The 16,892-nt window shown below is 39.4% G+C and overlaps 1 protein-coding gene across 2 annotated transcripts in view; it reads right to left on the bottom strand.

The window, feature by feature from the left end:
- Positions 1–16,892, bottom strand: part of ARHGEF12 (Rho guanine nucleotide exchange factor 12) — an 84,911-nt gene that overhangs the window by 55,019 nt on the left and 13,000 nt on the right. The gene's annotated exons all lie outside the window — the stretch shown is intronic.

The raw sequence follows: 16,892 nt of genomic DNA, 5'->3' as shown, positions 1-16,892 counted from the left end.
CCGGAAGCTCCTGGGCTGCAAGCCAGCTTTTCCAGTCCCTCTCTCCCCCCACCCACAAGGGAAGGGGAGGAGAAGGGTAATGGAAGCAGGGCAGGCAGTAGGTCATGATCACAGGGAATCACTCGTATTTCTATGCGCTGCTGCGATGCAATCCAGTATTATAAGACACTTAGCCCATTCACTGAAAAGAAGGTTCTATGAAAGTTTGCTGCACTGGAGGGAAGAAATAATCTGTTACTTGGTCCTCAGAAAGGCCAAAAGAATATAATCAAGCTGGACACATGTCCTGCCTTAAGTAAGATCCTGATCATCTTCTCACGCTGCTTAGATAATGTTTGTTGTACTTGCTGGTTAGCTGAAGACACTTGTACAATTTCATCCATCTTGCTCTCACTACAGCATTGCCCTAAGAAATGCTCCCTTCTAAAGAGATTCCACTACTATTAAAATGATAACTGATTTTATTTTATTTTTGGTAATAAATTGATTGTTACATGTGAGCCTAGGGAAAATGGCCACCTTTTGCACACTTATTTACACAAAGCAACAAGATAATTTTCAGTAGAAGCCAGCAGACACAGCTGACAGGTGACTCATGAGAAAATCATGCGTGGCATTATTTGCTTTAGATTTCTAGAAGTTCTACAAATAGACCTAGTCTCTGGCTTCAAACCAATAACATTCAAGCTTTATGATTTAAGAAAATCAGAACCTTTAGCAAATTATAATGTTCTTTTCCAGGTTTCACAGAATTATCAAATTCAATAGTAGGCATGACTGAATATTTCATTACATTCATTTCATTTATTATATTTCTATAACGCCCCATAGCCAAAGATCTTTGGGCCATTCACAAAAAATAAAAATTAGCAAGTATTATTATATTACTAGAATATTAAGCAAAAGCAAGTAATTAAGAATTTCAGCATTTGGGCTGCTAAGAACACTTTGGCCTGTGCTTCTCAGTTTTGAAAATAAACAACAAAGTACCAACCAATTCATACGTTTTCCTCATCTGCACAATTCAGTGAAAATCAAGAATAACCACTGTTTGCCATAACTATCACGGAACTAAAGTAGCAGAGACAGTCAAGACAGCTATAAAAAAAACCAAGCAAAACTGAATTCAAAGTTGTGGATAATCTCCTGCATGGATACCCCCTGTGAACATCAAATATGAGCCCCTAACTACTACAATGAATTTGCCCTTCAATTATTGGAGGGTGTGGGTTTGTACACCAGCATTGCCACAAAGGGCAAAACTATTGTTACCTGATATTTTCTGCAGCTTATCTGATCTGAGATGACTGAGAAGAAACGGCATGGAAAGGAAATGCTGTAACTCTAACTGCAAATCCAATCTAGTCATGTAATATCGGTAGAGGCTGAAAGCAATCATGGTGGCTGTGCCTACTCATTAATCATCCTGACTAGTCTGGGCTGCAAGCTCTACTGTCACGTCATGTAATCAATGCTCTATGTGACTCTTTAGGGAGAACTAAACCCACAGCCACTATGGTGCAGCTTTGGGTGCTGTGTTCAAAGTCTACACATGAAATTGCATCATTATGCAACCCACCCCAAGCTTCAGATCTCTTTCAAGAGATTCCAAAACTCCTTGGTATTCAAAAATAGCAAAGATGTTTTTATTTACATTTATATTCATTGTAACTGCATTGCTAGAAACTAAGTACAGAGCTGCTCTTGTTCAAAGCCAGCCTTCAAGCACATAGATTAATATCTGTCTTGGCAGCCGGGTTAGAAGAAGGCTGAAGAGTGTGTGTGTGTGTGTGTGTGTGTGTGTGTGTGTGTGTGTGTGTGTAGAAGTGTAAAAAGCCTTGCTACTGAAGTTTCAACCACAGTCCAGCCATTCAGCCCCTGCCCAAGCAAGCTCCTCAGCACTGTTCCATGACACAAGTCCTCAGATTTTTCCAAGAGCTGATGTCAGGGCTTTTCACAGAGAAAGAGCTGCATTTACAGGGCCAGTGAGGAAGGAGGGCTTCCCCAGCAGCTACTCTCAATGTGGCCATTGTGCTACTCTGTCGCTGGAGCCAGAGCCTTGTGAGTGGTTTTAGTTGCTGCAGAAATTTTGCCTGCTTAGGAAGAATGATGTTTTACAGCCAAACATTTCCAGCACCTAATATTAGTATTCTTATTTCTTAGATGTCTTTCTCAAAACAAAAACAAAAAAGTGGGGAGACTCAAGGTGACTTACCACATAATTAAAACATACATTTAAAAGAGCTAAAAAAAAATTCTATCGTACCTCCAATGGGAAGTACAATGAGTACATTATAACTAAGGCCATAAGCTAGTGCAGTCCTGCTGAATTAGTGAAAAAGAACTAGTTTATATCTGAATACTTTGGGCATGGTTAGGCAGGGCAATATCCAGGGGATTGCCCCGGGATCATCCCTGTGCATCTACATGACGCACCCTCCCTTTCCCCAGGATAACAGGCACCACTTTTATCCCAACTTTTCCCACGTCTCAGGATGATCCCGAGACCACGGGAGGTGTGGGTGGGTCGCCATCCTGGTTTCGTCCCGCCTCCTTGCGAGTAGCCGTGGGGGTGGGGGGAGCGGGAGGGGTTTTTTGTTTTGTTTGCTTGTTTAAAAAACACACTTTTCGCTGGAGTGCTCAAGTGCCCATCTTCAAAAAAAAAATCCAAAAAGGCGGGCGCAACGTCATCTTCTTCCCAGGATGTCGCATGCCACGTGTAGACCGAGGGGGAGGATCTCACGATCACCATATCACGAGATCCTCGCCCTCCGGTCCCTAGGTCTAGACATGCCCTCTGGCTAAATATCCCTATAACTTATGCATTACTGCCTTGTAATCACTATGGTACCACAGGTCCCCATTTTGAAAAGTTTCTAGATTCTATGTTTTTACTGCCCAAGACGCAGCTGTTGTCTGTTATCTGTCAATATGAAACATCCTAAATATATTAAATAACACAGTTGTTGTTTTAATCCCTTACTGTTTTATAGTCAAATCTAAAAACTTGAACCTGAAGCAATCAGCCAAGTTCTTCAGATAAAATGTTCCCTTCAGAACAAGACTAAACGCAAATTCTATGAACAAACAGAGCAGAAGTTCTAAACCAGTGGTTCCCAAACTTTTTCAGGTCACTGCCCCCTTGGTTCCACAAACGCATGCCCAGTGCCCCCTACCCTACACTATAAAAATCATTATTCAGAATAGTGGTTTTCAACGACCCACTAAGGAAGATAATAACAATAAAATTCAAAACAGTAACAATTTAATATTAAATGGGGATGAAAATACCACCCCAACTGTTCTGCATGGGGATGAAAATACCACCCCAACTGTTCTGCATGGAGAAGGGGCTCAGAAAATACCTCCCCTCCTCAACTGATGTGCATGGATCAGTTGAGGAATGGGGCTGAGACAGGTACATGGGTGTGTATGAATAGTTTGTGTGGGGAGGGAGAGGGAAAGAGAGAGCATGATGTGTATGAGAAAGTTTCCAGGTCGCAACCAGGCCTTGAGCTAAAAAAGTTTCCCTAACCCTGCTCTGTTTGGGGTAGAGAAAGTGATCACAAATCCTGAGGGCAGGGCTCCTTCACCATTCGACCTTGTCCCCAGGCTTTCAGTGAATTTCTCTCGTTGATTGTGACAAATCCATTATGATCCACTTTCTTGTCAAGCCATTCTGAGAAATGCTGGAAATTACCACTGCAAAATGAAGTCCATGACCCATTGTAATCCTTCCAACACAACTGTTTTTGGCCATTCCCTCCAGCTCTACATCTCTTTCCCATGTAAGCATTCTGACTGTTCTGTCCTAGGACTGAAGGGCCCTACTTTGCAATACCCTGACCTAAGTAAAATATACATACAACTGGAATATATTCCTACTATTTGCCCTACAATTCCTTAGGACAGTAGTCTTTTATCTCTATTAAAAGTAGAAACGTAATAGGTTGCAACTTGCAGTCCGTATGCATTGTGCAACTCGGCGAGCTTTACAATCATAAAGTAGAAAGTGAGCATCAGCCATTGACTGGTCTCAAATGCCCTGAATGACATATGCCCCTACAGTCTATTTACAAAGAAGAAAATACCACAATTAGAAACAAGCATATTAAAAGGAACCCCCAGCTTCAAAAATCCATAGAGGGAAAGGTAATAGATCCCTTGTTAAAGATATTGTCAGATGGCAATATATTAAGCCGGTATGAAAACATAGGTTCAGAGCCTAAACCTCTCCTAGTTCATCAGAAAGTCAAGCCAGTGGTCAGTAAATCACAGGCTGCTATGACAGGGAGGGCACCTACACAAAATATGCACACTGTTCCATTCAGTTCATAAAAGGATATACAAAAGCCTTCCAAGAAAGAAAAATTGTAACGTTCAAACAAACAAATTAAGATTGGTTCTTGACATGACTGCAGCGACCAAAGATGTCACAAAACATTCGTAATTGGTAGTCCTTAATGCCAAGAAAGCAACAATGAAATTGAATGTGCATGTTCCCACAGTAAAATGGGAATCTTACTTTAGGCAGGTCTGTAATTAATGGGAACAGAGCACTGTTCACATACTGCCTTGCATTTGCATTTCCTAATTAAAATGAGACCTCGAATCTAACTTCTGTAGGAGTCTTGGCCTGAAGCAACACCTGTAGAAATAAGAGAGACTGATTACAGGTTTGAGATGCAATAAGGTTTCCGAAGAGGGCATAATGCCACCAAAACATTCAGTTGTAATACACCACTGGTGGACATCAATTCAGGCAAGGTATTTTTACCTATATTGTGACAGTAGACACCCAAAGAATGAGGTAATAAACAAGCCCAACAACTACTGCTGTATAAACTAATTTGAAATTACAGGAATAAATCTGTATATGTTTTCTTTTAAATAAGCTACAAAATTGAGCAGAACAATATGGTACCGTAGAAGAAAAGGCAGGGTTTTTAAAAAAACAAAAACGAAAAAACAGGCAGCACAGCAATACTGACCAAAGACTTGTTCTGTGATGTAGGCATCAAAGTCCCCAAAAATATCTATTTGCAGCATTTGTTGATCTGTCTGCTGATTTTCATTGCATAAAATGAGACATACCCTGGAGTAAAAATCCCAAAAGAAAGCTTTCAACTATAATCCAAATCTCTGTATAAATTTGGACATGGAAGTTTGAGAAGGAATGGAAGGGGCACGCATCTATTGGGGGGACGGGACAGCAAGACTGCTTCTTTATTTAGCAAATGTATAGTCTGTCTTCCAATAAAATTCTTAAAAGCAGAGGACAGAAATAACAGCAATATACAATAGGAACATTAATAAAACTACCTGAACAAAACACTAAGCAGGGAAACAAGACACACAACACACAATAAAATCAAACAGGCATGTTAGCTAACTTTCTAAACAAACAGATTTTTAAAGCCTTCTTAGAAGGGCCAAGGTCCCAAATCTGGCAGGCATTAATAAGCACATGTGTTGAATAATGTGGGAACTACTTTTAAAAAAATCCTCTGTGCAGTGGCATCCAAACTGACAGAAGATGAAGCTGTAAGAAGACTACTTGTGATGGATATAGGAAGAGACACTCTTTCAAGAATCCGGACTCCAGAATATAAATGGATTTTAAAAGATAGGCACCAGCACCTTGAAATTAGCCTGGAAACAAACGAGTAACCAATGAAGCTGACATAGAATCAGTGCTATATCTTCCCTGTGTTTAATAACAGAAAAAATAATGTAGTGGCTGAATTCTAGACCAATTGCAGTTTCTGAATCACTTGGGGGGCAAGACTCATATAGTGTGTGCTACAGTAGCGGGAAGGTTATCAGGTCATGTTCTGAAGTGGCCAGATCATGTTTTCATCTTCTTCATTTTTAAAACATTAATATAATTACAGAATCGCAGGGAACAAAACATTTTTTTCTGCTGAAGTCCAGATTCTCAATTTTTTAATACTTAATTGAAAGGATCCTGATTTCTCATATCCAGATCAGCCTTTGATGTTTATTGAAGATTTTTGGCAACCTACACAACAGGGATCATAGAGTCAAGAATAACACAACCGCACATTAAAATAGTTTACAAAAGGCTCTGACAAAAATGTTCTTAATTGACAATAAAGAAAATTCAAAACTTTAAATATTTCTGATTAGTTCTTGGTTAAGAACCAAGAAATAGGTTCTTAACACAGAAGAATATGAAAGCTATAAGAAAATCAAAGACTGAGGGAAAAGAAGAATTTGATTTCCCTGGCACTCAAAACATTTGTGTGTAAACTTACATTTTCATCTCAGATATAACATGGTTTAGAAATTTGGGACTGTATAAATGTGTCTAAAATACAGGTTCCTCATAGAATCATAGAATAGTAGAGTTGGAAGGGGCCTATAAGGCCATCAAGTCCAATCCCCTACTCAATGCAGGAATCCTCAGAATAAATTCGTGGAATCTCCATTCTCTCTGTTCCCTGCGTCTCTTGCTGCATATGTAAGAGGAAGCCACTATATTATTAGGAATAATAATCACAAACTGAGTGATAGTCCGGCTTATGGAGGATACTAGATACACCCACCACCAATGCTTCCTGGATCAAGCATATGGTTGGGATGTATGTAAACTTGTCAGCAAAATATATGGCAGTACAGATTAGTATCCAGGACCAGCCTTAGTGGATAACAAATTACGAGACTCTACTACAATCAAAGTAGCCTTTCCCCTATAATATCATTTTATAGAACAGTCTTATAAGTTGGAGAATTTTAACATTCTGGTCAGACTCAGCAGGCAGGCCTTCTACATTACTGAGGTACCAAAGTAAGACCAGGTTTGCACATAATGGCAGCAAAATGTGGGTTAATTAACCCATGAGTTGCCAGGTTGTCTGCTGCATGACATGCAAACCCAGACACTTTGGGCTATTCATGGGTAAAACAACCTAAAGTTAACGCATGATTAATTATATAATCGTTTGGTTGCTGGTATATATATTCAGAGATCTCTGCTGCAAGAATGTAGATAATCCAGAGCTTTTGCTTCTAGAGATTTTTGCTAAACCACTACTGACATGAAAAGGTCCAATCCTGTTCACCACAAAAAGCTGCCAGCTTTCACCGAGTTCAGAGAAAGGTGAAGGCTTGGAAAGCCTCGTCTTGTCAAGCACAATATATTTTACACAGCTGCACCCTAAGACAGGAGTAGCTAGAACACTGTCTTCCTATGAAAAATACGGCTTCCTTTGTAGCAGTTTCCCCTCAAGGAAATTGTTTCACAGAATCCCCCGCCCATTGCATCTAATCCAACATCCATATTAACAGACGTGATTGCAAATGGATACAGACACTCGCCATCCTTTCACAAAGCTTCACAGCAGCTTCTCCACACATGTCATAATAATGCTGAGAATACGACAGCTGAATCTTCCAAATTAGTTGTGTGTATTCTGAAGCAGCAATGTTTTTCAGAATACAAACTGCCAAACTCCCCAACCTATTTTTTTTAAAGAAGGGGGTGGGGGGAGAGCAACAGTATTCCAACACAACGATCTTGCCAGCAGTCAAATGGCCCCATTGGTCTGCTTTAAAAACAGGTGAAAAATTTAAATAAATCATAGACAGTAAAAGAAAGACAGAAAAAACCCTATCCCTTCCATCCATTCATATTAATTTGCCTTGTTGTTAAGCACAGTCGTTTTCTTCTTATTATACTGCTGCATGTACGAGACAGAGAGAAAGGAGGGGGCTGTATATACAGAGCCACTACAAGGATGATCTAGAAAGCATTGAACAATAACTACTGATAGAATATTACCCAGTCTCACCTACAGCTAAATCACAAAAGCTGTCCAAGGTGGTTCTTGAAAAGCAGGCTGAAGGTTTGCATTCAGCTCAGTATCAAGAAGGACAGTGTTGCTGCCTGCCTCCTCTATGTAAGACATCTTTTCTGGCTGCCAAAACCTTTGTTCTCAAACCAAAGCTGAGCACAGATTTCTTGAAATATGCTTTCAGAAAGTAGGAGCTAGACCACAAAAGAGCAAATGCACAAATTCAACACAGCTGCATATAACATTCCCTTGTCCATTGTTTTCCATCAAAGAACATTTCACCTTTTATTATACTGCACCCAGTGAAGCTATTTTTTTTATCCCTTCAACCACATCATAGAACAAGGAAACAAAAGACTTCCAGAGATTACCTGGATTGAAAAGGGGTGGGCAAAATTAGCCAGCGAAGGCTATTTCCAATCAGGGCCAAATCCCAAATCTGGTTTCGGTGGCTGCTTAAAAACGCTCTTCTAATATTCCTGAACAGACATTTGGTCGGTTCACTTGGGAAATAGGCAAAAAGAGGTGGAGTTTCTTCATACCTCCCTCCCAGCCATTATCACAGTGAAGACTCAACACTGCGCTGCTAATGGAGAGGCAGCATACAGCATCAACATAATTCCTCTGTAAAGTACTACTACCAGAACTAGTAAGGAGTGTTTAAATCTGAGCATTCAAGCGGTCTTAGAGATCAACTGAATTAAAAACTGAATTCAGCCTTTTCACAAAATAGGCAGGGGTAAGCAAGGAATGCATTAATGTTGAAATCATGAAATGAGTGAGAGCAGTATTTTTATTTTTTTAATTTTTTTGTGGGGTGTCATGTTCACATCTCAGGATATCCTAATTTCTCACTTCCCAGATGTGATACCATCCATGTTCTATAATTGGTTATGTGATTGTTAACATGTCTTCAGATCTGCCATTCCTGTACCTCCCAGTTTAATAAAGGCTTCATATTGTTAAAAACACCAAGGTATGACCTTATAACTGTGCAAATATACTAACACCAACAGGGAATCAGGTACTAGAGTTTTCGCCCTCAAAATCATAGCTTCCAACATACCTTTAAGTATAGAAATGGAGATATAGATTGGAGAAGAAGACACAGAGAAATACCTTGAATCTGCATCCTTGAATCCAGCGACTGCTTATCATACTTAAGAGCACAATCCTATACATATCTCCATATCCACTGAGTTCAATGGGGCCTACTCCCAGATAAGTGGATATAGTGTTGTAGCATTAACCCACGAGGATGTGCAATTCTTCACCTATCAGTCACTTTATTCCTTTTTATGAGATTTCCCGATCAGCCTGTTTATGGCTCCCCTGCTTGGGTGAATCTCCTAGCTTGCATCCAACTCCAGTATTGCTCCTCACTGCCCAATATCTTCTCTCTGATGCCTCTGCTACACCTGGCTATTACTTCAGGTCTACATCATGTTCAACTGGACTGATTTTCAGCCTTCTCATGAACCTTTCTCATCTAATTCTGCTGGGTTACTACCAAAATCCTTCATTGACAGGCTTTTTTTTTGCCCATTGGAGTGCTGATCCTGCAAGGACTTCCCAGCAAATATAACCCACATTACCAACAAGATTCACAAGAGAGGACAGTGGAGGTCAGCAGAGAGAGCAGCTAGCTCACTGCTCTTCCAGTAACACAACTGATTCAGCCCTGGGGAAGGAGGGCAGTGGTGGAGGGGCTGTTTTCTTTTTCTGCCCCAATAAACCTAATTAGGATTGTGAGCAGTGCTGGCGGGAGAGAAATTTCTTCACGCTACACTGTCTGTTTGTGTTTGATTAATGTAAATCTTCCCAAGGCTCTAACCATGCCCCAGGCAACACGATGGCTGGAGCTCTGTTAACAAGCATCCATACAGTTGAATACAGCGGAAACAAAACTACAAGAGGGGGTGAGGAACGTTCTTGTCACTTTCTCCTGAAATAATCTACCCTCTGTGACACAGCTTTAAGGAACAAGAGAAGTGGGTGGAACATAGACATGTTCAACAGCAAATACGAGAAAGAGGGCACAATGTTTCTTTACACTCTTTCTAAATTTTACAAGACCAATATCATGTCATCTACAGTCTGCAACAGTTAAAGATAAAAAGCAATCTGAAGCAATTAATAGAACAAGAGCATTGCTCTCCACATCACAGACAAGCCATGTATCCAAGCCAAAGTAGAAGACCCGACAATTAATATGTAAACTCCTTAAATTATCACAAGGCAAAAATAAATTAGAAACATCAACTATACTATGTAAAGTATGAATTCCATGGCTGCTAGGATGCTGATAATAAGGGGTCTAATCCAGTCTGAAATTCTCCCATTGCCATGGCAAAAGCACACAGATTTTTTCAGCTTACTGAACTCAAATCTAGGAGACTTGGGTTTAAATTTCAGTTCAGTGGTAAACTAATTAACCCTAGGCATCATATCTCTTAACCTACCTTCATTATATGGTACCCACAGCAGATGGCTGTCAGAAGAGGGTTGGAGCTTCTCCACTCCTAGAGCTTTTTAGAAAGATCCCGTCCTCATCTCATGCACATTCCCATATGACACAGATATCATGATGAGGAACAAAACCTGAACTAATTCTGGAAGATTTGTTCTTCATTCTTTACATTTCTCTAGTGCATTGATTACTCAAATCACCTCAGTTCCTCTTGATGTAAGGAGGTATATTGTTACTTCCTTTTGTTGAATCTGAGGATTAAATGGAACTCTTGCCAGTGTTACTTCTCCTTGACTTTTAGGTGATGTAAAACATTTATATTTCTTATTTATTAAATAATAATTATCACTATAAAATAGTGCTCAAAGCAACTAGCATCCCAAAAATGCTACACAAGCAAATTAAACAATTTCAAACCAGAAAGTGAGGCAGCACAGTAGATAAAACATAAGAATTGACATTAAAAACAAGACTAATTTTAAAAAGGCAGCCTAAAAGCCCACATGCCTACTTTTAACCATCTAGTATTATTGTACATTTTTATGGCTATTGTTATTTAGATTAGTGCTTTTAATTGTCGTGACTTGTGCAAGGTACCTTGGGTACAATGCAGAAAGACGGATTATACTATCTTGAAGCAAGCAATGGTTTCAAAAATATCTTCTAGCCCAGGAAGCTAACAGAGTTCCCAACACATTAGTACTACCCCATTTATCAACTAAACTATCAAATCATAATTACCTGTGGAGTAAACAATGCAGTGCTCAGGTCTGCACAAAAAGACTTTGCAACTCAGCATTGTTACTGCAGATTCGTTACTGCAATTTTGAAAGCTATGAAACAACACAAACATGTCTTTCCTGCTACTCAATATCAACATACCAGGTAACAAGACTATGGGAGAACACATGCTCTGCATGCAAGAAGTCTCATGTTCAATTCCTGGCTACTCCAGGTACAGCTGTGTTGCAGAGGAGTGTAAACACGCTGGCTCTCTGGCCACATGCATTGTGAGCTATGTATTTCATAGGCATTGTGTTGAATTGGCAGCTTTCTAACATCCCACTATGTTATTGCATCATGAATCCTAAACACTTCAAGGTACCACATGATGGATGTTTATACTCCTCATGACTGAAAACCAAACAGATGGAGAAATCTGAGTGAATACAATTTAAAGGCATCCCTTAAGGGATCCGGGAGCAAAAATCCAGGTTGCAGCTCTCTGCAGGCAAATGGATGAGCTCAAAAACATGGGAATCTGAGCAGAATATAGGCACAAATGAAACTGTAACTTTAAATATTGTTTGTGCACTCTTCAATACATTTATCACGCAGTAAAAAGAAAATATTGCAAGTGTAAGATAACCCAAATTTAATTTGTTCACTTAGGTAACAAATTAAGTGGCTGGAGCATTCATGGCAAATACAGTTTACCTTAATTTCTATGACCTTAGAGGGAAGTTGTTTTTATGAAATATATATTTGCATTTTAGCAAAAGAATGTCAAATAGTTAAAACAGATTACAAACAGATTGTCAAATCAAAAGAAATGCACTATCATACTTTGAAGCAGCCTTCTGCAACCTGGGGCTCTCCAGATGTTTTGGATTTCAACTCCCATCATCTGCCATCAACGTAGCTAATGATCAGGAATTCTGGAAGTTTAAGTCCAAAATCATTTAAGGGCACCAGCTTGGGGAAGTCTATTTTACAGTAAGGCAGCTTTGCTGGACTTCTTCAAATCTAAGTAAATCATGTATAAAAACTGTCAACTGATTCAACATATTCCTTGTATCCTGCCTGTCACTTTGCTGTCCCTGTTCTGGAGTCTTTGCACTTACAGTTTTGCCTTTGCTTTTCTTCACACTACCTTTGCAGATAAAGAAACTCTTTCCTGTTTTAACTTACTAGAGGCATGATCCCCTGTAAGAACAAACCAAGCAAATCTGAGCTTCTTGAAATGACAACAAAAGCGGCTCTCCTGCTGGTTAGAACAAGATGTGATAAATATTTATGTGGAATGCACAGACCTTTACCCCAAATAAGGAGCCAGGCATGGGAAATGAGCAGCTTCCCAGAGCTCTACACAACGGATATGGAGAAGTCCTCAAGGAACAGAAGCCTCATCACTGATGGAAGCTGAAAGTTAGTGACTGAGTACAGTGCTGGGTCATAAAAAAAGCCTCTCGTTTCTTTCCTGCAGGGATTTGTATCAGTACTACTATATGAGCAGCCTGAGACTGCCAAGCAACCTTGGAGAAGCTCAGCTTCTTAATGCATCAGGCCATGATAAGAGGTCTATATTAACTCTAGAATAAAAGTTTAAGAATTAGAGTTTAAACATAAGCATTCAGTACTCCACACCAACAGACTAAGGTGGAAAAGCATAGCTAGAAGGGCAAATATCTAGCAAATGTCCACGTAAGCTATTTCCTGTGTGTAATATGAAAACAGGCAGGGAGGATTCCACCTCCCACTTTTCTCAATTTTTCCAGAGAAAATTGGGAGGGGGACCAGTCTCTTTCAGAATGAATAAAATGCTTTATTCAAGTAGTATTTCAAATTAATATTGTTGCAGTTAATGATACTCTGCAAAACTCTTAGAGCCAAGATTTAAGAAACAGTAACATTAGTGATGAATCATTGCCACTATGTCTGCCTGGATTACCAAACTAGCAGCTAAAGCTACCATGCTTAAAGACAGACTAGATATAACAGAACCCTTAGATTTGATAATGGGAATGTGATTTCAAATTCTGCAGTATGCAAAGTATTTTGAGGTGTTTTGGCCAAGCTAGGCATCTGCCCAACATGTTCTTTCTGCTACACTGGTGGCAAAGCATTTGTGCAATACAGCCTCCAAGTCCTCTTGTTTTTCAGTGACCTCAGATTCCTCCATCTTCTGCATCATGAAATAAATTGCTAGATGATTTAAAATACAGACACACAAAATAAATGAACATGTGAAAGAGAAGTTTTTAAAACACTCATGCCAACCTTCCAAACCTGCAACTCTCAAAGCGAAAAATTCAGAATCAGACATTGATTTTCCAACACATGATGAGAGAAATAAACTTGAGTTATGCTTATATTCTTGGATGAAACTGATTACTTAGAATCGTTCCAATTTGGCTTCTGGAGATGTCTGATACTGAAGTTTGCCTTGGTTGTCAGATGGATGACCTAAACTGGGAAATAAACGAGGGAATGTTGAACAAGAGATCTGGGAGAATCAATGCTATTGACCATTGTAACTTCCTGTATCACCTGGCTCAAATGGGGATGCGTGACATGGTGTTACAGTAGATTCACTCCTTCCTGTCAGGTCATTTCCACAAGGTGACACTGGAAGACCTCTGGATTAAGCTCCAGTCTCCCAGTAAAGATGAAGGTACCATTGTTTACAGGTTCTGGAAATTTAAAAATAGATGTGCATCTTGTTTTGAATTTCTCTAGTGTTACTGATGAGATTTGCAGACTGATCCTTTACTCAGAATTAAGTCACACTGAAATCAAATAAGTGTCATTCTTAACTGTAGGATTAAAAATCTTTTTCTCTTTGTGAAATCAATCAGTGCAGCATAAATTAAAATACAGGCGGGGATTCTACTTAAAATTTATTTTAAAAATGCTTTTACCTTTTAAAAATGTAAATACCTTGTTTCTCTTAAATAAAACTAGGTTTATATTACATAATTTTGTTATAAGAATAATAGTTCTACAGTCAATCTCGAAACTGAATCAATTCCTCCGCCAGATACATTGACTGGGTTCACACAACATGCTAACCCATGATTGTTCACTTTCCAGAACAACCAATGATGGGTTAGTGTGTTGTCTGTGGGATATTCTTCCCTCATCATGTTGGGTTATTTCCCCCTGAATAAGCTTCCTGAGGATCCATGGTCTGCAGTAAATGTTATTTTCCCTATGGTGGATTAGGATTAGTGTGTTGTCTGTTACACTAGCATGGGTTACGGAGATCACCTGCCTGGCAAGAGCAGCCAAAAATATTGCTGCTGCTCTTCTCTTCTCAAGCAATCTTTATTCCCATTGCAAAGGAAGCTGGGATACCTGACCAGTTGAGCGGGAGGGCTACAAGAGGAGGAGGGATGAGGGATGTGTGTGAAATAAATTACTCTGCGTAGCTTTTTTTGCCTGATCATCTAACAGACAGTAGGTTGTTTACATAACCACCTACCCAGCATAGCTTGCCACCCACCACGGTTTAGCTTGACATGTGAACCTAGCCATTGAGTTGAAGCTTTTCTATGTAAATGAAGAAACATTTTGATCAAATGAGTATTTACAGTCTACATATCAAATATAGGAATTTTATTCTTACCTAATGAAAACGAACTGCTCTAAGTCTATCTAGTAACCATCGGGTCTTATTTTGAGCAATCAGTTATGGGCATTTCATTTTTGTTTGCTCCTCAATTTTTGCAAGGATGAGGCTGGATCAAGGCAGAGTAAAGCAGAAAGGAGCAACATTAAAAAGAAGAATAGAAGACAAAATAGTCCAGTACACAAGTCCCTGTACTCCCATACTTGCCCTCACAAACTGTCATTGGTACTGGTTGTAGGACCGGCCCAATATGGAAATATTTTAAGAAACTGCCTGCATAGGTAAAAAAAAAGGAAGGAAAGCATGAAAACTGAATGCAGCATGACAAAGAGATGCAAAGTTTGACTGTAAGAATGAAGGCAACAGTATTCTATTTACAATGCAAGTCTACTCAGAAGTAAATCCTACTGCGCTCAATGGGATTTACTCACAAGTAATTAGATACAGGATTGCAGATTTACTTGTAAATTAGCATGGGTTGTTTTTTCAATCCGATCTGCACCAAAGTTTTGGATAGAGAACATAAGGAGGAAGGGGGCAACCTGCAGCTGTCCAGATGTTGCTGCCTCCAGCTCCTGTCTTCCCTGACCACTGGCCAGGCTGGCGGGGGTTGAGAGTCCAACAACATCTGGAGGGATGTAGGTTGTTTACCCTTGATTTAGAAAATATATGATGAAGCATCAAAGGGAAACTTGATTTAAATAAACCTTTTTAAAAAAATTAATCCACACTGCCATACAATGCTAGAGATTACTTTTAATTTACTAAACCATCTGGCAAGATGCATGACATTATGTTGATATTAACAGCTGTATTTAAATGTTACATAACAGAGAAACTGCCAATATAAGGGGGAGAGACAGCTCAAAAAAATCGGAGGATTCTTTGAGGCAACTCAAAGCACTATTTGTAAGCCCCTCTTAAAATCTACAACATTTTAGCCAAGCAACAAGACAATAGCAGCAATGCGTATAAAAATACAATATCATTTTTTTAAAAAAATATCACAGCCAAAGAACACAGAAGAAAAGAACATGATGGAGCAACTTTGCTGGATCTAGGCAGGTTTGTGACCAGTCAATAACTTAGGGAAACCCCATATATACTATACTGATCTCCATGAAGGAAAACAGTATATAAGCAAGATAAATAAAAAGCACCAACAATATAGACATTTCATCTAGCCAAGTATTAAGTCATCATACCAAGCCTCTTACAAGACAGGCTGCTGAGCTGAAAATATATCAGCACTGCCTGTGCATCACTTAATCCAATGCTGCATTATTTGCAAAGAAGCACTCCAGACCAGGGAAGGTTGAAGTATTTTAGTAGTCCCAATACAAGTTTCACAAGCCAGGAAGGCTAAACCAACAGTTACATACTAAGATTTCCATTTAATAACCACCAACTGAAATATTTGGAAAAATAGAAAGCAAGGTGAATACAAGTGGTAGCACTTAAAACAACTGTAGCATCTTCCCAGAATAAACTACTTGAAAAGTATAAATTCATTCAGTACTAATACTTTTGGATCCAATAGGAAAACAAGTCCAGTACTGTGACAAGCAAAATGCATTTTAGAATGAGTCCCACAAGCTATTCTGTGCCACCTTCCATAACAGACCAGCACACTCTAGGGCAGTGGTCTTCAACTAGTCCAGACCCGAGATCCACCTCAGACTCCCAACCTGCAACATGGGACCCATTTTTACAGTTGTCCAACATGGCAGCAACAGCTTTGCAGTGACCCATCTGGACTGATCTTGCGAACCACTTCTGGGTCGTGACCCCACCAGTTGAAGATAACTGCTCTAAGGCATTGCTGAATGGACCAATTACTTCCAAGTGTATTTAAAATGCCTACATCTAGACATTTCAGTCTAGATTTAAACATACCCAATATCAGAATGGACAGATGCAAAATCAAAAACAATACCTTTTTTCATTCTCCCAGCTTCTGAAAACACAAAGATCCATTCTCTAAAGCAGCTTCAAATACTCATTCTCTTCAATGTTGCAGAAATATAGACCCAGCACCCAAAGTTTAAATCCAGTGTATGAGAAGCACAACAGAACTTCTCATTCCCAACCACCTCAAATTAATCATGTCTTTTGTCACTGATTAAGCTATTGACTTTTTACTACACTGATCATTCCAGACTGCCTCCAAGCCAATAAATAATCAATAGTCATTTCCAGGCCTGCTGATTTCCTTTCCTAAAGTTATGTTTGACACTAACATGCCTCTAGTCAA

This window comes from Elgaria multicarinata, chromosome 12 (genome assembly GCF_023053635.1).
Source record: "Elgaria multicarinata webbii isolate HBS135686 ecotype San Diego chromosome 12, rElgMul1.1.pri, whole genome shotgun sequence".
NCBI classification, from domain to species: Eukaryota; Metazoa; Chordata; class Lepidosauria; order Squamata; family Anguidae; genus Elgaria; species Elgaria multicarinata.
The sequence above is the reverse complement of the archived record's forward strand: the minus strand, read 5'-3'. Positions and strand labels throughout refer to the sequence as shown.